This window comes from Galleria mellonella, unplaced genomic scaffold (assembly GCF_026898425.1).
Source record: "Galleria mellonella isolate WM207_F2 unplaced genomic scaffold, CSIRO_AGI_GalMel_v1 utg55, whole genome shotgun sequence".
Classification (NCBI taxonomy): domain Eukaryota; kingdom Metazoa; phylum Arthropoda; class Insecta; order Lepidoptera; family Pyralidae; genus Galleria; species Galleria mellonella.
Window position 1 is genome coordinate 913,969 of NW_026442115.1, and position 23,711 is coordinate 937,679.

General features: G+C 31.0%; 1 protein-coding gene and 2 non-coding genes across 3 annotated transcripts in view; 2 read left to right on the forward strand and 1 right to left on the reverse strand.

Annotated features, from left to right (window-relative positions):
• LOC113521293 (WW domain-binding protein 11) overlaps window positions 1-23,711 on the reverse strand; it is a 328,701-nt gene that overhangs the window by 240,689 nt on the left and 64,301 nt on the right. The window lies entirely within an intron of this gene.
• Window positions 1,383-1,464, forward strand: Trnas-aga (transfer RNA serine (anticodon AGA)). The gene has a single exon. It is a non-coding gene; the product is annotated as a tRNA-Ser (tRNA).
• Trnar-acg (transfer RNA arginine (anticodon ACG)) lies at window positions 10,693-10,765 on the forward strand. The gene has a single exon. It is a non-coding gene; the product is annotated as a tRNA-Arg (tRNA).

Consider the following 23,711-nt stretch of genomic DNA (forward strand, 5'->3'; position numbering starts at 1 on the left):
TACTTGATAGTAAATAAAAAGATTATTTACCAATTCAATAAAAGAGCGATGTTTGCAAATATGCTATAACTTGTAACAACAGGAAAAGCTGAGACAAAATGTACTCGCATTAAATCGGTACACGTGTAGAATATTATACAAAAATAGACAACACTAGTTTACGATCGTGATTTAATTTCGCCATTTAACATAATATTTGTACTTGTATACGTGTATACTAGTATAATACATAAGCGCGTGCGCGCGTAATAAACGGCGTTTGTTCTAAGCGGCCAGGGATTTCTCGCTCCATTTATTTTGTTTTAGTACCTCCTCGCTCACAGCTGAGTAAATAACTTACACTTAGTCCATAACTACGTGTATACATATATATATATGCATGTTGAAATATTATGTTTATTAATCACTGCTCTTTAAAATTATAATAAATTTATCATCATCATCACCATCATCATATCAGCCGTTAACTATCCACTGTTGAACATAAGCCCCATAAAGGAGTTTTGTCAGTAGTTGCCACGCCTGGCAGGCGGGTTGGCAACCGTAATTAGGCTTTTAGAAACGTTTAAAGAAAAACGCTGCTGCTTATCCCTCGACCATTATATTTCCTTAATCGCCTCTTACTACACCCACGGGAAAGGAAGGGGTGGCATATTCTATGCCGGGACCACACGGCGGCCAATATGACTTACTAAAAATTTGATCATCCGACGGTACTTAACTACTGACGGGGGTCAGTCTGAATTAATTTTCAAGAATACATAATTCTGTAATTTCAATATGTTAGTCAAAAGATATTTATCGAATGCTATCTTTTAAAGACATAATATACAATATGCTCACATTTTACTGAGCATATTAGAATTCAATAACGCTTTCACAAGTAGTCGTAAGTATATTTATTTCTTATTTTTCACCTTATTCTATTCTATATATCTACAACATTTTGTACATGCATATACTTCAATACAAGTAGGTACGTGTGAATATTGATTATTGTGTTATAAGTTTATTGAATAAGTAAACTTGAGACGGAACAGTACAAACAAATACCATTATACTCGTAGTTACAAGAAAACGTTATTGGAAAGTTATGGAAAACTTTTGTATCGATTTCAGGCATTTTATTATTCTAACTTCAGTTGACTCGAGTCTTTTGATATGGATAATAAAGGAAATTTATAGCTTCAAAACAGATTTTCTTGTATATCTTTTCATATATTACCTAGCAAACATATTTTGAATTTTATGAATGGTTAATATAGTATTCATTATCGGTAATTATTTAAATTTTTAAAATTTCCATCTATCGTAAAAAATGTAGTTAAGAATAATTATTATACAAATAGAATAGAATATATAATTTCACAAATATTTTCACCGCAGTCGTGGCCGAGTGGTTAAGGCGACTGATTAGAAATCAGTTTCCCTCTGGGAGCGTAGGTCCGAATCCTACCAACTGCGAATCTTTTTGTTATCAATAGTCAAGTAATATTTTTGTCTAAACTTTGCTATTATGTGTATCTATAACTATCAACTGTGGATTACAAATAAAGTCGTAATCTAAGAAGTCTTCAACACAATGTCTCATGCTTTCGACAACAAGTTACCTACTTACGTAACCATAGATTGATGGCCATAGATTTTTTAAAGTACTATTTATAAACAAATTCTATTTTAAAAACGTGAGATGTAGCGCTTCTCATGAAATAGTTTTTACAATTAGATTACTAGTACATAATATTTGGTAATATTTTCCCAATTCTTCATTTCATAGGCTTTACATGTCATGCAAAAAGAAAATTTGAAATCTAGCGAAAATATTTATGGAACTCTCATTTATGAAACTTATACCCGTTGAATCTACTGAACCCTAAAAAAAAAGCTTTTTTGGTCGACCATTTAAAAATATGTAGTATACGTGTATTACAGACACGTCTTTTCCGCGATTTTATTACACATTTATAAGATAAAAGATTATATACCTAACGTAATAAGAATTATTCTTCGCGCTAAAGGCATTTTTGCAAATACCAAAGCAAAACAGCACAACCCACGCTGATCTCTCGGAAGATGGCCGTCTCGCGAGCTCATTACGGCCTGCACGTGCGTTGCCGCTGGCGCGTACCACCCGCTTTTTATAGGGTTGCCAACTTGCCATCTTTATCAAACAGGACAGCAACTAAAAACTTAAAAGAAGTGTTTATTTGTAGACTTAATTTTAATGAAAATAACAAATGTTTAAACATTAAAATTTTTCCTTTGGTAGTTAAGGAAAAACATAATGAAACGATGAAACAAAAACATAAAAAAAAATACAATAATCCATCAACGCAAGTACTCAAAACGTGTATTTCAATATAGTATATCTAATTTCTATACATTTAGTAATCAAGTACCTGAACACCTACTAAGCATCCGAGATAAAACTCAAGTCAACCTGACTCAGTGACATCACAATAGCGTCCTTAAAGTGAGCATGATTACTAAATTGTAGTAATACACCAGCAAGATTTTCTGAAAACAATTTGTAAGATAGAAAATGTGATGAGAATCTAAAATATATTTACTTTATTATATATAATATGTAACTTTATACTGGTATGCACAAAACGTTTGCGATCTATATATCGACTCCATACAACGTCGAGCGATTCGAGTAGTCGACAGTTCCATGCTAACGGACGATTTGGATTCCCTAAGTTTGAGGCGAGATATTGCTTCTTCTATCGTCTCTAAAATGAGGAATTATATGACCTGACGCCTGGATCGTTCTTTTACCACCGTACCTCACGCCATAGAGCTAGACTTCACTTATATTTCTTGGGCATGACATGGCGTGCATGGCACACATCTGCTGTCCGTGCATCCCATTCATTTCTACCTCGTACGTCTGGGTTATGGAATAGAGGTTCTTCAGTTTTCCCCTTACAATATGAAATGTAACTTTTCAAAAGCGCGCCTACAAGCATTTAAAAGGCCGGCTACCCACAAGCAACTCCTCTCGTGTTGCAGGTGTTCATGAGCGACGGTAATCATTTTCTATCAGGTAATTGTCTACTCATTTACCAACTAAAAAAATTAAGTTTAGAACTCCTGATTCCTACAGCTCTTCAATCTTAGCATAACTAGCTCTTAGTTCATTAGTTACATTTTCGATTTTTATTAGTAATTTAGAACGATCGCTTTATTTTATTACAAATATCGTCTTTATTATAAAAACATATTAAAAATATGTTTTTATAACAAAGACGAGATTCAAACAGTTACGGATTGCAGATCCATATATGTGCTCAATATTTTATTATTTATGAAATAATTGATTTATAATATGGACCTAAAATAGTGATGACCCTTACTCTTGTCTGCCTCCAGGGTTGTTACGACAGAGGACAAATCGATGCCAACTCCAAGTAACAGGAAGATAAGATTATGATTTGAACTGGTTTGAGTGCTGTCTAACACAAAATGGTCCTAACGGTACTTTTGTAAAAGACAATCACTCAATAAATATCTTTCATATTTTTCAAGCCTTGATGATATAACTTAAAACAACTATTTTAAAAAAAAATTCGTAAATTATTTTAGTAAACTAGATATTTACTTTTAAATAAATACCACGTTATCTCTCGTACAACTTACCTTTTGTTATTGTAGTTTCTGTGTTACTTAATTATTATATTTATAGTACATTCTATAAGAATCCAATAAAAAATTAGAAAATTAAAAAATGTATATTTTCCCTTACAAGTAACATCTAAAATTTACCAATATGTTTTTGTGTAAATTAATTTTTAAAATATCAAAAATATTTACAAATTGGTAATACAAGCGGTAAATATAACATAGAAAAGAATTATTATACGAATAATTAATATACAACGTAATAGCAACGACAATCGGATTAAGAAAGAAAAACAGCAATGTTGTTAGATAAAAACACAATTTGCGCATGGAATGAAACACTAAACCACATTAGCTCCGGCCAACTGGCACCCCTGAACAGTGTAACTTTTCGTCATGGGATTACGAGTCCGTACCAGGGATTTAAGGTTTCATTACTTTGCGAGAGCGAATCCCTCTCAGCCCTGAAACCGCTACTATGAGTACTCGATCACAGTCAGGTTTAAATTTATATACGTAGTCAGTAAATAATTTAAATCGTAATTTAAAGGAATATAAATTCTAAAAATGAAATATATAAATATGCTAGCACATTCAGCAGCAATAGTACCAACAATGTCCTAGACTGCCCATACATGAATCATTGCTACGTATCGAACGGTATGATCCACAAATGATACACTTTATATAATAATAATAAATATCATATTAACAAAATGAGTATTTTTTATACCAATAAATAAATTTATTATGTAAATTTAGAATATAGATTTTTTTTTATTTTATAATAGCACGACATGTAACTACACTATTTCAAGAGAACATGGACACAAAATGGTCAATGAATGAAAAGTTATTTTTTTTTAAAGTTATTTTATTTTTATACAAATAAATAATAAGTTATACGATTAAATTTACTTTATTAATTTAATTGTATTATTCTATTTTAGTACAATTTATTATAAAATAAGAATAAATAAAATAATTTTATAATAATCGTTCGATAGTTTATTATTAAAATATTGCAAAAACAGCTTTAAAATGTAAATTAGGAAAAAACTTTCCTACTCTAAAAATACAAAAAATATTTATTATTTATTTATAGTCTAGGATACCTGTGTACCAAATTTTATTTAAAGATGCTCAGTATTTGCCTGTTATGAGTAATAACAGACAAAATATTTTTGAATTTTATAAAAACTTGTATTTGTTATAATAAATTAAAATTTTACCACCACAACAGTTGGTTTATTTAAAATTCTTTAAATATAGAAAAAAAATATACATATATACTCGTACATATAATATCTTCAATAAAGATTGTAGAACAATATCAGCCCTGTTGTTAGTATGAAAACAATGGTAGCAGACAATTTTCCCCCATAAAAAGTGAAGCTATGGAGTCAAGCTCTTAGATAGGGAGCGTAGCGAGGCAAGACCTCTAATGTACAAATATTGCGGACGAAATGAATATATTCGGCCCCTACTTGGGGCATGTACACGTTTTGATTAAGTCGCACACTGATATGAATTTATGGAGCTGTGAATGCGATCCGACAGCGCGCGGTGATCGATTACTCCTTTTATACGACATCTATTACGAATCTAACTGTAATTATTACTTTAATATAACAATTACAAGTTTGTTAACGCAAATATTTACCTACTAATGCTAGAAAATTTAAAATTTTATGTTTTTTTATAAAACAAAAATGGAACGGTAACTCCGCCTTTAGTATATGCTGGCAGGGTAAATAATGGGACAGTAAATGATGATACGTATGAGATCAAGTCAGTTGGCCCATCGTAACGCATTCACCAGAAAATAACCATGATTACTTCTAGAGTGAACCGCATGGATTCAACTTGACAGTACATATTGCTATACAATATGGCCACTTATCTCCGATAAATAACCTTCAATATTTATAAACTAGGATATATGTTAATAAATACGCTTTTTTATCAGTAGACACATATATGAACTTAAAATGCAGTGAAATCCTAAAGTTATAAATACTAATGATATTCTCCAATGATGATTCCCCCACACGCACATAAGATAGCTTTTTAACTATTTGACTTTACTACAACAGCTGCATCTATTAGAGCACAAAGAATGGAGGCATGTTGTACACCAAACTTTGCACCAGAAACAATGTTTGTCCGCGAATGTAGCCAGTTGGTCGCATACTAACCAATCACATCACTAACTCCCAAGTGTCCTGCTAATACTCCATATGGCGTAACACAACGTGCAATCTATAAACAACCAATTCCAGAAGACCTTTACGTTTATACACAGAAGCACCCCGCAACCCGCGTTAATACTCTAGTAAGGGACGCGGAGGAAGTCATGTTATAATGGCAATATATTCATATTGCTGCGAGGGCGGAAAAACTGATGCAACGACATATGCATGCATTAGGGATGATGAGACAATCACACATTAGTAATTTTAGTATCTTAATTTGTACAACTGGTCGTAGCCGCGCATAGCTACATTTGCAACACGTGTAAATTATATGGCATCAATAAAACATTGTAGGTAAGTATACTAGACATTAACCACTTTACAAATTCTTAAGGCGAACCAGTCGTCGCATAATCCACCTGTTAAAATGATTATACAGTATTTAAATCTGAATACATTAGGTACAGCGTGCGTACGCGATGATTCATCAACCATACAGTCACAGAATATCTAATCTTGGAATTTTCATACGAAAAATTGCATATACATAATCTTTTTAATAATAATAATTAGTAAATTTACAAATCTGTGATGTGATTATAACCGTCAAATTATATTCAAGTCAGATGCAACAATTATGATCATAAAAATATCTACAAGTAAAATAAAAAGACCAAGGATTGATCAATTCGATAATTTACTTGATTTACATTTTTATTACAATTTTGAAAATATTCCATATATTTTTACATTCTTAAAATATATATTTTTATTTTATTAAATATATTATAATTTAAATATTTCTCACGTTCCTTTCCTTTCTTCCTTTGTACTCTTTTTTTCCTACTTTACTTCTTTCCTTTATCAATCTACATTTACGAGTACCTAGTTATATTAAAACCGTGCCTACCTAAATATGACATTTTTGATTGTAGTCGGCGTATACATTTATATACATTGAAGTATTGTTCATTTCGTATGCACACATCATAAAAAAAAAACAATTGAGAAAATAACAGCATAATATGATAATATTATTGTCATATGGGTAGATAACAAGTAGATGTTTGCAACTGGCAACGCATTAGAAATGTCATACAATAAAGTGAATAGAGTTTTTTTATTACCACGTCTTGGCAATTTGTTTACTTTTCCCAGTAGTATTAAAAATAAAAACAATAAATAGATAATACAGGTATTTACATAACGTTATATGTGTTAGGCAACTGACATATTCCGCGACTAACAATGCGGGACGTCTCAAGTGTCGGTGTCGAGTTGTATGTGGACACCGTCTTACTGGCGCCAGTCACTTGAAACCTTAATGAATACTGCGAAATATATTATGCAGTTATATCTGCATACTACTACATATAATATATTCTCATAATATTAATATTTAATTATAATGCATTTCGCAAGATATCCATATAATGAGGTGATGACCTAGTGGACGATGTCCCAATCGTAGTAAACTATCAATTTACGATTCAATAATTTTATATGTATATATACTCAATATAAATACATTTATTTAATTAAGGTACATATTTAGACCTTTTCTGCTAGGAAAATAGAGTTGATACAAAGATTTATATTAAATCTTTTTATAATTTAGATAAACTATTATTTAGTAAATGCTTTTTCTTTTCACGATAAAACTATCTTTAGATTTATTGGATTAGATTAGATTAATATAAAGGTATCACTAGAAAACTTAATTGCAGTATAATGTAAAATATACAATGATTTTCAGGGATTTTATTTATTTTTTTATTCATGATTGGATACCTAATATTGCTAGCAGTAGGGCCACTAATTCCTATTACCATTATTTACTATCAGGTAAACGACAAACCCTTTTGACATAGAAAAAAAATTATCTGTAATATGTATGTGTATTTCACTCAGCAATCTATAATTATTATGTATCCAATGGTCAACAGTATTAGAAAAAATTAATAATAATCATAAAATTTATTTTATCCTCTTTCGTCCTTACATTTAATCTTTAAAAAAATCCTGACAGGCCACGCTGGGAAACAAATGTTATTATAACTTTATGGGAACCATTATGTCTAAACAAAACGTTATGTTTGTCGTTCTCACGTCCCACACACTTCGCACCTCATACGGTCCCCAAATATAGGCACAGGTCAATTTTCTGGATACCGACCCCACGATATGGAATGACAAACAATTTAGTAACGATCAACTTATATTTGATGTGAATTAGTAAGTAATAGTGTAAAAACTAATACGCCTTCATGGACACCATTTTAAAAAACCGGTCTATTTTAATCTCAAAAGAACCTAAGCATAAACGATTTTTGTTTTTAATCCATATCTTTATATTGTATAAAAAAAACATGTTAATGCTGTTTGTTTCTAAACGTATAAATACAATACCATGATTTGAAGAAATCATGGTATTGTATTTATACGTTTAGAAACAAACTTTTAATTATACCAGATTTAGCTTATTTTTTTTATATTCCATAGTTACACCGTTGTTTACTATGACAATATACGTAGCGCAGAGATGGGAATGTTACTTTACATTAATGAGGTCCCGGACATGGTTGCTCCTTACTAATATTAGGATAGTGAAAGTGTTTGTTTACTTTTTAGCCAATTGCAATAAAATTTGATACACTTACTATAAAGTTGACTCCTTTTATCCCAGTAAGTGAAGTAAAAACTATTGTTTATTAAAACAAATTCCTGAATGGGTGTCGAATAGCCATTTCATTCAACGCGTGCAGTGACAGTAATATCACATCAACGGAAATGTGTCTCCGAGCTCTTACATCGATGATAGCTGAGTTAGCAGAAGTGGAGAAATGTCACTCTAGACACAATTTTCAAACCGTTGTGAAAACGAAACATTTACGTAGAATTTACGAGTATTTCAATTTGGAACGATTTTGGAATATTGGTCTTGTAAATATGAGAAAAATTACAATGATGACAAACATATTCATTAATATCACAGATTGATACGTGAAAACAAATAACATGAGACGAACATTAGTTAAAAAATGAATCATCAAAATCAGATCAGAATTGGCAAAGATATCATGTGTGTGTATATTACACAATAAAAATACAATTGAATTGGGAACGTTCTTGTATTAAACAGCTTTCAATTTTTTTTTTTTATTCTTTCTACGTTGAACTCGTTTCCTTTATCCATCCATCATATTTACCTAATTACTTTATACGATATATAGATATAACCAAACTGTTACTTCTTAATAAATCTGTCTCGTTTAAAAAATATATTAAAGTATCCAACCAAGCCTATGTAGTTTAAATGTCATGTATAATTTTTAATATTATTTTTAGATATTTTAAATGCAATTTGCAATGAGAAACAAACATTGGACCCACCCATCTAAAAGATAGTAACTATAGATAACGGAAAATATCATGACGCCCATGGTACCCCTCATGCGTTGCCATTCCTAAAAACTAGGTGTTATTCCCTGGTACGTTATATTTCACATATTTTATTAGGCGAACTTGTCCAATTTTCTAGGATAAATTCATTTGTCTGTCATTACTTCGTATATATACGTCGAGTATATTTTTTTCTATTTGAATGATATTTTATAATAGCCCGTCATAAAACTGTATTTTTATGTGGGAAGTGTCAACAGCAAAGTGCGAAGCAGCTCGCGATAGCATCTGATGATGAGTTGACGACATTTGAAACTTTGCCGTACGTTATTTACGAAAGATACATAAAGTGGTATACTCAGAATTATATTTTGTTACAAGATTTTGTTCCACATAAATTGTTTAATTTTGAATAAAAAAAAAAAAATTCCTACAACATGGTGATATAAAAAAATAATTTTTTTTATGCCATTCAGAATGGTGAACAAGCTGACGGCCCACCTGATACAATGTGGTAACTGTAGCCATGAACTGTACCATGAATAGAATAGAGTATACTGTGTCGCTCATGATACCCCTCATGCGTTATCATTCCTGAGCATTAAGGTTTTATGACTCTGTACCTGTAATTTCATTCCCTCATCATTCATCATGACATGATATTCATCATGTCCCACCCCTCAAACCGAAACACAATCATGCAAACACAACTGCATCACGGCAGAAACATGAAGGGGACAGAGGTACCCAAACATAAGACTTTTGTACAGTCTCCCTCTGGCTGCAAAAATCATCAAAATCGATTCGTATATAGTCTAACCTATAAGAACAAGCCGAATTGGGGCAGGTTTAAATTCTATTGAAAATAAATCATTTCAATCAATATCACATAATCAACAAAACAAATTCGTAAAGTTTTGCAATATAACCATTCTAAATTTAGAAACAACAATTTTAGTTACCTAAGAATAAAAAATAAAAACGATTATAGTTTATTAAAATACAACGACATTCTATTGTGTTTAATTGATTAAAAGATCAATAACGCTCCGACCATCTTTGCGAGGGCGATAGTGGCGCCATGGCGGCGCAGTGAATGAAACGTGAACTAATAAGGACACGGCGGGCGGCCCGCACACGATTTTTGTTTACGTAAAACCTAATTAATTACTGTAATGATCAGGCATATTGAACTTCATTTATTACGTAAATAACCTAAATAAAATGCTGACGAAAAAAGTTACGAAATCTATGTTGAGCAATACTCATTAGTTAGTAGTTCAACAACAAAACTATGCTGTATAGTACTAGACTGTAATGTGCTATAAAATTGATTAATTAATTCCTCAGTTTGTAATTAGAATAAATGTAATTTATTGTTTATTTTTATAATTAAAATGTATAACTAAAAATCAATATCAAAGAAGCTTATAATAACTAGTAATACATAAATTCAATATTACAATCATCTGGGCTTGTGGCGCAATGGATAACGCGCCTGACTACGGATCAGGAGATTCCAGGTTCGACTCCTGGCAGGCTCGCATAGTTTTTTTTTTCATCTCCTATTTATTTTCAATATTTTTAAAATTTTTGTAATTTTTTTTACTATTTTATTAATGTAAAAAATATTTAATGAATTTACATAGATCTAAATTAATTTGTAAGGAGAAAACTGTTGATATTTTTCTTTGCAATGGACAAAATAAAAATAAATAATCGATTTTATAAAAATTCCATCTATAGAAAGCTATATTATCAGCGAGTAACGTGGGCCGTATTTCACAATCAAAAAACAGCGCTAAATCGGGACGAATCGATGTTCATGCTTCTCATGTTACTCGCTTATAATATAGTTTCTGGGGAAATATAGCTTCGATGGAAGAATTTTAAAAATTGATTTTTTGAGTTTATTTATTACAAACAAAAATTCTAATATTTCCATTTCATAATATTAGTTTAGAATTTGCCCGGAAGTAAAAATATCTATTTTGTGACAATGTCCAAAACAATGTACATATACAACAGAACCGTCATTTCTTTTTTTTTCTAAATCATTACATCAACAGCTGAAAAATAATTGTATTGAGAGCGCAACTCTTATCTGAACTACGATAAACACGCTAGTTATCGCCTAAAGTGAAATATAGAGTAATAAAAAAAAATTACGGCGCCCGCAAAAACGTTGCTCTGGTAATAAAAAATAAGCCACCACGACTTTAATGTGACGGACTTATCTCACGACTGTGAACTGTCAAAATATTGATAAAGCCATTTCACTATTATATTTGCTTTTCTGATATGAAATATAACCTATAGGATTAGTTTAAATAATAATCAAAAAGTGCCAAGTGCGAGAAGTCACGTTTTATTTATTTATTTTATTTATACTTTAAAATATGGCAATGAAAAGAAAATGTACAAATTCTAGAAGAGTTCTCTTCAAGCAAAATGTAACTCAGCAAGTAGAGCGGTGTACAATAATGTGACAATTTAGAAATACAAAAGAACTAGACAAAACTAAAGTTTATACACAGCCAATTATATTATATTCAATTGTATATATACAGATATACATACATACATCATACATACTTACATATACATGCATATAAATAAAATATGTTCATAAGGATAGCAGATGGTCTTATCTTAAAAATATTTAAGGATTGGCTCTTACTATTTTCGCATGCCTATCCATGGGAAAATAGTTTCACAATCTAGTCGCGGGGACCTATAGCGTGTAGACGTGTGAGGAGGGATTTTGATAATAAGAAATTTCATCGAATGAAAGGTTTTATATTTATTGAGAAAGAGTACAAGTATTCTATTAATACCCATTGTTGTTTACTTATTTATTGAAAAAGTACAAATTTCGCAATTACTACCTTATTCAAAGAAATAAAAAAATAGTAAAGTATACATTTACCCATTAGAAGTTTATTACACGGATACATGTGTGTACCTATATAAAAATACAGTATATATAAAAATTATTATTATTTTACTATTCCGGTTACATCCATCTAAATATAGCACAAGATCTAATAGCAGTCTACTTGTTCTTTGTTGAAATATAGATTATTAATTTCTTTTTTTTTTTTTTATTTACCACCTATTATACGTAATTTTAATTGAAAGTAAATTTATTTAAAATCCTTTTTCTACAATCAAAAGTGTTTAAAAAATTAAATACTCGTATACACCTAAATATGTTGGTAAAATTTTCTTCCAGATACTTTTATCACAAAAAAAAAACGTGTAAAAATATTTTAAGTGACACTTAACCCAAAGAATAACAGCCCTTTTCCAAATATTAAGGACCGTACTCAATACATAGGACGTGTCGCAAGCTTATCATCTGCTGAATAGCTATTTTAGTGCCGCTATCAGTTCGGGGTCAAGAGCGCGCCTTCCGCTCGATAACACACCCGATAACACAACCGAAAACGCAGCATCCTGAACCATTCACGATGTTTATTGACTGGGATAACAAAAAACAGTGCCGGTATACAAGAGCATGTCAAAATTTTACGATAAGACAATTTGTTTCTTACATGAACACGTGATAACTTTTTGTAGTCTGTTTTATGTGTGATTATAGATATTTTGTTGGCTCACAGCGTTGGCGTTATGAGTCCGGCAAACATCCTGTCCGCGAACAAATATTAGATCATCTCTTGTCACTGTACGAACGCTGATGGACATCGCGGAGACGCGCTAACCGCATAGCTATTCAATGTAAACTGACTTTTACTGATATTACTTTGTATATTGGTGTGGTAAACTTGCTAGTCTGAACTGCTCTTTATCTCGACTTCTCTAACTTCAGTAGGATTTCAGTAAATTATTTATGAGTATCCAATTTAGATATCCACTAAGAAAGAAAAATGGTGCCGTACTATGGTCATACAGTTACTCTATATACCAATACACGTGTTATGCCTAACGTTGGTAGATTAGTCAAGCCTTTTAATATTAAAAATTGTTTTAAACTATATCCAACTAAATATGTACATCTCTATAGCAAATTTCCTAGAAATACGTTTACTCATTTCAGTGCAATACAGTAACAAACATTTTAACAAAATTTAACTTTAAACAATTTAAGAATGCGGTGTCTATACAAATAATAGTAATGAATAATAATATTTCAATATATATTTTAAATCGGCAATTTAATATAATTAGAGTAGTTAAAAGATTTTATTTTAATTAAAGAAGCTTCCCTTGTCTGATATAATTTCTTTTGCTCTCATACTATTCGATTCTCAGCAATTTTATATCGTCAGTAAACAGTACGACTCGTTGGGATAATTACATAAATAACTTAGACAGGACTTAGACTCATGCAGTTGCATGTTGACGGATACAAGTGTAGCCGTCAAGTGGCCGACTTTTAAGTGCTACAGAGCAAAACTCAATTGACTAACCTTCACACACCATTATAACCGTGTCTACACACACGTTTTCAATTGCTCAGATAATTCCAAGATGTTTTATTTTAGTCTGCACTTCCACATCTTAAAGTGGTACCTACCTACGCAATAATCTATCTATAGATGGATAATAATTGCATGATATTTTGTCCGCGTGACCGGATATGTTTATTGAATAAGAAAAAAATTACGTATGCCCTTCACTATCCCATATAGTGTGTGTATACCAAATTTCATAATGGCAATTACTACACACATATAATATAATCTTATACCAGTATAATTGATTAAGCAGTTGAGGCGCTAAAAAGTGACATATAAACAAACACACTCACTTTCATATTTTAGTATAATAGTATTAGTAAATAATAAGGATTATGTATATAATAAATAAATAAGAAATAAATTTTCTATCACTTTTCACTACTACTACTTCTCGTTTCATGACATCGCCCTCTGATGTTAAAAGTTTCTAGACATTCATTTTACACAGAGACCCTACACTTTTACTTTAGCAACAAAAAACAAAAATAATAAATAGCCCAGAACGATTAATTGTGATTATAATTGAATTTTGTGATAATCCAACCGATGTGAAATTCACTCAGTTATGAATAGTTCTACTCTAGGGATATCTCTGCTCCGCTATCAAAGAACTATATTCTTGTTTCATTTATTTTTCTCATTAAAAATAATGGTATATTGTTCTCGATGGAAAGAAAAGACAGGTTACTAACGAGTCCACATGTTATAGTACCCGAGCCGCAGGCGGCGTTACGAGTTTGTAACACAGACAATCATAAACTTTCCCCAAGATATATACTATAGCTACGAGGAAAGCAAAGGATATTGTAATGAATTTTAATTTATATACATGTGTATTAATAGTTAATTTGACATATATTTTTAAGGGTATAAATAAAATAGTAAAACAAGTAGTTAATTAAAACCTCTTTATGGTTTTCAAATTATTATTGCGTTACATATTGACATGACTGTGACATGAGTTCATAATATTTTTATATATTTCATTACAATATTCTTACTATAGCATCTACTTTAGATCGTCCAATCACCCCTCCACCTATTCATTAGCACAGATAATCAAGAATATTAGCTATGGTTTAGTTCCACACGCAACTATGATAAAAAAAAATTATACCACGAAGGTGGCAAACAAGCGTATAGCTCGCCTAATGATAAAAGATTGGTCTCATAGAAATTTTATCAAAATCTGTTAAGTAGTAGAGATTTTAAATTAAATTGTTTTTGTAACGATTATACTCTTTTTGTTTTTTTTTTCTGGAATAAAATCTTAAATTATTATATATTTCTTTTTTTTTGTGCTTTTTAATTATTATTCTTTTTCTTGTGCGTATATTGTTTTTACTACTATATCTGTATCGTTATTTACTAAATGCAATATACATCGTCAGTATTCCGCCGTGATTTATCCCGCCCGCCCCAGCACTACATACAAGTACATACAACGACAATATCGAACGCATACCTAGATAGCAACTACTATAATAAGACCCACCCATCTCCTAGCACTTCCTCACCGATTGGTTACAATAGCAAGGCAATCAATAGATCTGCAAGAGCTCATATTTTTCTGGTCGGATATTGCATTACAATAGGGCTGAAGATATATTGATATCGTACGAATACCAATTCTGTACAAGTATCATATTTTTTAACTCGATCGATTTGATTACTTTTTTTTTATTTTTACCTATTAACAATAGTTAAATACAGTGAAACTGCAGTAAATAGACAATGTACGTACACCTACCATCTCATTCATAAAAATGAAGTCCTCCTACAAACCTATTTTACCTATTACAGTGTTTTGTCACCTTCTTACAAAATGAGATATAAGCACAAAAGAGAAAGACAAAATATAGAAGATTTATATATACAATATATTAAAGTTAGGGACTTCTTAGTTTATTAAAGTTAGGGACTCGGGAGTTAGGGACTTCAAATTATATTGTAACAAAGAGTGAAATAAAGATTATTTATTATTATTATTTATTAAAAAATTTACTAGTATAAGAAAAAAATATTTTTCGTTCACGAAACATTATGAAATGTTTTCAATATTATATAATTTGATTTGTTCATAACAAACTCTAAAATCCTGATAACACGTCATAAAGCGCTATTAAGGTCACGTATATGGGGGTATCGAATATTTTATATAGCGCATACACGACCCCTACTCGCCAGACGCGTGTCCGACACGGTCGTAGTTATCTCGACACGTGTCTTGTCGATCTAGTCTAATGCGATATGTACATGAGTTGAACTTACAAAGGATACGCTTGTGTAACGGTTTAGTCAATTGTCAGTCACGACGGTGATAAAGCTCTTAGAAGTTCGATGTTTGTTTGTATTATTTGCTTGGATGATAGTAGTGACTGAGAAGGTTACGTGTCACTCGTTTGGATACATCTTAATTTTTATATAGATAGTCTCCATAGAAATGCATCAAAAAAAAAATCCGGTTAATTTTTTCATACAATTTTACGTGATCGATAGTTATGAGTGATAGCTTTATAACTTCTATATTTATTTTGTCTTATAAATTCTGCTTAGAAATTATATTAATAAATAATACTTTAAGATACATTTTATGCGTAAATATACAGATTACTGATAAAAAAACGTGTCAACTAGTTTAACAATGAACTGACAAAAAGATGACCCATTTTTTAGACTCGATGCTCTATCTATATAATCTAATGGATATGCATATTACTACCACCTATGTTACTTTCTGTGGTGCAGTAATGTTGAGTTTTACCTTCTTATATTATATATAAAAACGTCATAAACGTATTTTAGCTTTTTGTCTTATGCGCTAAATTCACAATTTGAAAGAAAGTGACAAAACAGTGTAATAAATAAAATAGGATTAGCTTTATGAATAAGGGACTCAATCTACATCTTATTAGTATTATAAATGTGAAAGTTTACATGTTTATTACTCAATTATGCTGTAATTGCTAAACAGATCTCAATTAAATTTGGTACGCGGGTAGGTTATATCCTAACACGTAGAATACTTTACCCACTAACTCAAATGAGCGAAGCCACAGGAAATAGCTAGTGTATAATTAATAATGTATTTTTTGTTTTACAATAGTAATTAAGTTTTAGATAAAGTGATGGATCAGAATCGGCCGTGCTCGCTTGGAGGTCGCACTGCCGTACTATCCTTTTTTCAAAGCGACTCACAGCACTCTTGACCCCCCTGTAACTTCAGTGTGAATAAAACAAAAAGGTTATGACTTGTTATTTTTTACATTTTATGTTTTTAATGGAATCATTATATCACGATTAATGTTGTAAATATATATTCTGAAGTCTCTCTATGGGCTCTCTATATGTCTGGACAACGGTAAGCATGAATCATTTTTCTGGAGATGATAATCAGACTGTTATGATAATAATATGTTAAGGTATAGATACTGAAGGCACTTGTCCTCTATTGCTATATTTAAATTGTCGTTATATATATGGAAAATTATTAACAACCAAAAGAGAATAATAAATAAATAAATAATAAACTATAGACTACTATTAATAGACGATTTGCAGATACGTCATTATTATAGTTTATTACGCAAAGACGGTTTAATTGAGTTGGCATGCAATAAAATTACCTAGCCAAATCAAATATGGAATAATTCGATGGATTAATTTTCAATGTATTTATAATTATCTGCGAAAAGTCGCATTCTACGAGAATATTATTTGATAGCTAATAATGAATATTTACATTGTTTATTTCTTATCAATATTTTATATAACAAATTTTTAATAGTAAAAAAAGAAGAAGCAGCAAATTTTTTGCACCAACCACACAAACACAAATCCACAGATATTATGGTTTTTCGAATATTTTCTTTACTATAAAAAGAATTTTGAGTCTAAAATTAATGTATGAATTTTCAATTTTAAAGCCTTGTCATATTTTAATAAATTCATAATTTACAAATTCAGACACAAACAAAAAATGTTGCTATGGAAAAAGGGTTCCGCTAAGACCCCAAAACACATTAAAATTTAGCGGAAACTCATACACAGTTCCTGTACGGCACGTGGACACGTTTCCGGCATTAGATTACAAGAACAGATTGAATGTGTGGGAAAATATTATTGATTTTCCGTTCATTCTTATCAATTACATTAAAACATAAATATATTTAGGTACATATCAAACCAACCACAAACAACCAACTCTATGTATAGCGATATAAAGTACAGTCACAATTATTATTATATATTATATATATATATATATATATATATATATATACATTATTACAGTAGATTATAATTGCATGAGATTTTTAAGAAACTATTTATGATACGGAAGATCTATTCACCCCGTATATGTTTAGCTGTCAATATAGTGTAGTCACAGGGTAGTCGAATAATAAATATCATCAATAAAATGTAGGTACATAAAGATGAGATGGTGACAGCAAACGGCGTGTGTGGAGAGGAAATAAGGAAAGTTATCAAGTGATTTAAGCTGACCTAATTGGGTTTTGTTATTTTAATACTAGTGAACAGAAACAGTATTTAAATGTTATCGACATTAGTAAATCACTGTTAAATGACTTCTCCAATCTTAAGTGATTTTAGATGATTATATACCGAAGGGGTAAGTTCAGACTTACAAATTGATATACCTAATTAACAGTTACATTAATTATCCCTGAGGATAGCCGTGGTTTGGTTTTGGCAGAGTGCCGCAGCAACATAAAAACTCTCCTAGCGCCCAAAATTAGTTTTAGTCCAACATAGATTTAAGTTGTGGTTTAAGTGATCAGTTCATCTATTATATATATAATATAATTACTATTATATAATAAATGTTCCTTTTATTTGCAAGATAACCCGTAAGAATATATATATATATATATATAGGAGTCGACCGTGGAATTGAAACCGTAGGTACTATCCGTAATCTATGGTGCCAACGAAGTATTTTCACACTGATTTCTTAGAGCCGTCATATACGGTTCAGTTTTTGATATGAATATCTGCAGTATTTTCCTAATATGTTGTTCAGTTTATCTGATAACCTAACTAGAAATATTTTTATTATATCACTAGAGAAATATACCACCGTTAAAATAAAATTTTGTTAAAAAATATAACATAAGGCGCTTCCAGAATTTGATAGGAGACAATATACGCATTTTGCGATGTAAATGCAATGCAGCGTACAAAGTCAATAGCGCTTGCTATGGGGCGGGCGGGGCAGACACTCCCTAGGGTACAGGGAAAACTAAAGGGTTACTCTGGAAACACTGTAGTAATTCACAGAATTTTTATGAGACTACAAAATATTCCGTTGGGTGGTTGTTATATATATGTTCTTCCTACTATCGATACACAAGATTTTATTACAAACTATTTTCATGAGAAACCACCTCTACTCGTCAATGCTGATGAAGTAATAGTTTAATAACTCATAGTTAACTTTAATCATTTTACAACAGATTTATTAGAAGCACGTGCTCATTTTTCGTTACCCAACCATGATGCAACGTACCCATTCAGTTTTAACAGTTTCCACAGTTATATCACGTCACTCTGTAATTATGTTGTTGCATAGATACTTTTCTTATTTTAGGCGAGTATATCAATTGATCGATCTTACTTACAAAGGGCACTTGCGTTACAAATAACTATTATTACTATTATACTAAATACTCTATTATAATAAATGGCCGTGAATGGCTCGGCATAGAATAGGCCACCTTTTTCTTTCCCGTGGGTGTCGTAAGAGGCAACTAAGGAAGCTTATGGTGGAGGGATGGGCAGCAGCGTCCTTCTTAAAACATCATCAAAAGCCAAACTCTTGTTGCCAACCCACATGCCAATCATTGCAAATACTGGTGAAACCTCCCTTATGGGAGAACCTGTGTTTAACAGTGATATAAACATAGTAAATACTCTGCATACTACTAGCATATTTCGGTTCCATTAGTCAGCACTGTCAACACGCAATATCTTCAAACATAATAGAAATTAAATCTATATTTCTATACAAGGTAATAAAAAGTAAACCCAGTTTTGTTGAAATTATCAAAGAAACACTTTCTTAATTAAATAATAAATCGAAACGTTAAACTATTCAATTGTTTATTTATACTACTATTTATTACACATCAACAGAATGTCATGGTCGAATCAACTTTTCATTTGTTTATATTTTTGTTAAGTTCAATTGAAACAGACTATACATATGCGCTTTTTCCACCATCAATCATGCTTTAGAAACAACTTCCAGCAGCAGTAGATATTTCCGAACCGATATGGCTTCGTAATCTTCGAGAAAATATCATAATTATTTTAAAAAGGCTGGCAGCACACCTGCCATGCCTCTGTTGTTGCGAGTACTCATGGGCAGCAATAATCACTTATCATCAGGTGAGCCGCATGATCATTTGCCCCCTGTGTTATTTATTGAAAAAAAATATGCTACTAGGTAATTGCATAACAATTACCACTTCCCATCAAGCGAGTCTATTCTATTCTAAATTTAAAAAATATATAATTTATATTTTGCTACTATCGCAATTTCGCCACACGACATATACCTAAACCATCTTGTGGTTTCCGCTTGTTAGTAATTTCATTCATTTTAAATACTATTGATATGTATATAAATAAATTAATAAAAAAAAGACATTAAATTTTAAAATCTTTCATAAACATTTGAAGTCGTTCACGATTGATTGTGGAGTCGTGAAAGAGTATATTAAAAGCGAAAGTTATATGAATTTCCACTTGGGTCGAATCGTTAAACAGTTCTTATAAATCAGGCATAAAATGTTATAATAGCTGTAACCTGCGGCTCTACACGATTAGAAAAAAAAAGTTGATCTATTCTGAGTAGCAAAATTTAATTCACGTCTACTCAGTAATTTTTTTTTAGTATATATGCAATTTATTTTTTTTTTTACACAAAAATATAAACATTGTCATTTGTGGGAAGTCTGGAGACTAAACTAAGCCTTAGCCTGTATCTTAAACACCAGGTCCCCCTTCATTAAAGTAGTAATTATTCAACAATAATAGATAAATACTGAAGTATAAAGAAATATGGTTTAATAGTAATGTTAGTGTTTGTGTGTATATGTGTATGCGCATGCGTGTAGTGAGTGTGTCTGTATGTTTTATTAGATATATACTATATAAGAATTGAAAGTAAAAAATGTTATATATTTTTGTTTTATTATATTATTTAACTGTATAATATATAATACTGTTATACAGTATGATATTTTTATTACATCAATTTACTTGCTTTAACAATATTCAAATATCTAACAAAATACATACCTTTCTCTTTTTCAAACTAGTATTACGTAATTTTTTTTTTCTTATATATTAATGAATTATACCTACTTAGTCCGAAGGTTTTTGTATCATTTAGACGTGACGTCGTCGCTCATCTTGAGTGGAACACGTATTTCTACAAATGCAAAAAGTCACCCTCCCTGTATATTCATAGATGGAATAGAGATAGTATTGATTACGTGATAATACGTATATCGAATCAATTTAAGATATCGAATACAGAGAAGGATTTAGAGTCTTTTATATCACAAAAAAAAATATTATCCAATATTGAATCTTGTGTTGTAAGTTGATGAGACGATCAATGTGTCAACGAATTAAGGGCTCTGTTACTATACTTTTTTTAATGGATACTATTGAAATGGTTACCCTGCCTGCTATCGGTATACGTCTACAGGGCACCAGCGAGGGATAATAGGTAAGTATGAAAGCAGGATGAAAGCAGGTCAGTTGCCCAATTTGTGACAAATAAATCACGATAGTTTCCAGGGGGAATCACGAGGAGGTCAACCCGTCAGGGTATATTGCTAGCAATAGGGCCACTAGTCCCCATTACTGACAATTCTTTCACCACGCTGTTACTGTACTGTACTGTACTATTTCTAAAATATTATCCTTAATTATAAATAAGAAAGTGAGTTTGTTTGTTACCTCGTAGCACTTTAACGGATCAACAAATTATTATAAAGTAGTAATGGCGAAGGGCATAGACTTAAGGATAAACAGTATTATCGTTGTCAATCGATATTCCTAGTCACGCAGACTAATTCACGGGTAAAAGCTAGTGAAACTAGAAGTGCGTAATGTACTATTAATTACTGAAACTCATGTCACCACACGAAAGAAGTAACAATCATAGGTATTGAACATTTTTTTTAAATAAAAATAGATGCTTATGTATCTTCTTCGATATTTTTTTTTTTATATAAAGATACTATATATATTTAATATCTATGAAGCTAGCTACTCAGCAAATGCATTATTGGCGTATGAACCGCTTACAGCGTTTTCCACTCGGTCCGCGTCGGCTAAATTACGTGAAACGTGCCCGCAATTCGCAAATATCCGTCCCCTCACCACTCCGCTCCCGGGATAATGTTTCGAAATACATTTATAGTCGATAGACTATATAATAAACTCACGTAGTATTCTGTGTTTAAAATTTTATTATTGACCATATAATCTGAACAGGAAATAATCAAATAAAATTTTAAAAATATCTAGAAATATAAGCTAATGTTAAAATATGCATCGAAGTGCAGTATTTGCTATTTTTTTAACATTATATCTATGCTACATATATCTACTTACTAACTATAATATTGGATATTTACAATATTGTAAAAAGTAATTAAAATATGTACATAAGAGGTTGCAAAAGAAATTTTTCTTTCGAGAAAAGCCGACAATTTCGACAACTAGCACTCTTTGTAAATCGTCTTATAATAATTGTTGATTTATTTCTTTTATTTACATGTATTCCTAGTAATCCTTACTATACAATAGTAAGGAATAATTGTAAAAGTGATTGGTTTTGTCACCACTAGGCGCCTTAATAGCTTAACTTATTGTCATGAAATTTCCTACACCTACATGTAATATTTCAAATGAAGAACATTGACACGGTAAATGAAGAACACGAATTCTATCACGAAAATTCACGACTAAAAACAAATATTTAATAAATAATATACATCCTAATTTCTCGTGCATTTAACTAAGTAAGACTCCTGTTATTGTTAGTACAAACTATGGATGCACCTAGATTGAATCACCAATACAATCAGTCAAATTAACGTAATGCAAGTAAATTGTTAAATGTATAAATCATACGGGCGAGCCCATACAAGTCGGCCAGCTGGCGGCCGCCCTCAGCGCCCTCGCTCAGCAATTTAATAAAAAGGTTTCCCATTGAGATTAGTGCCATCGTGCTTGGCTTTGGTGGTTTGGTCCCCACCACCCACCTCCCTATGACTTGAACACGTGCAGTTCGATATATGTAGGTAGATAAATGCGTTACAGAATTACTCTATAGATCTGCTTTAAAAAATATCTTTTTGGGTAGTTTAAAGTTTTACATTTTTACAGACATTTAAGTTTATTTTCAAGACTTTATATTACAATCATTTCATTCTACTTATTACTTTATTTCCTGGTTTTGAATCTTTTTTTATCCAACTGCTGAAGAAGTTTTAAGATGCAGACAGATAAGAAGAACAATATTTTTCGAATGTACGTATGTATGTACAAATTTTTCACATATAATATCTAAATGACTTGATGGATTTTAACAAATATGATGTTATTTCAATCGTGAGATAATTCTAAATCACATAGCACTAATAAAAAATTAAGGTAAAATTGATAACCATAAAATACCAAAAAGTTTGTCTGGTTTTTAGTGATTTTGTCGCGTCTACTTATTTTTCTGCTTTAGAAAGTAATTGAAATAACACTACTGTCTTCTTAAAGGTATACACATCAACTGAAAAATTGCATTCATTTTTCTTTAAGTATTTTGCTAAATTCCGCATTTGAGTTACTCATAAAGAGAGATCTTCCATCGTATACAAACAAAATCCCATTTCTTGATTGATCGGGGCAGTAACATAATAAAGGATTGTACTATTTGTCTATTCATCTGTTCGTTTAATGTATATAG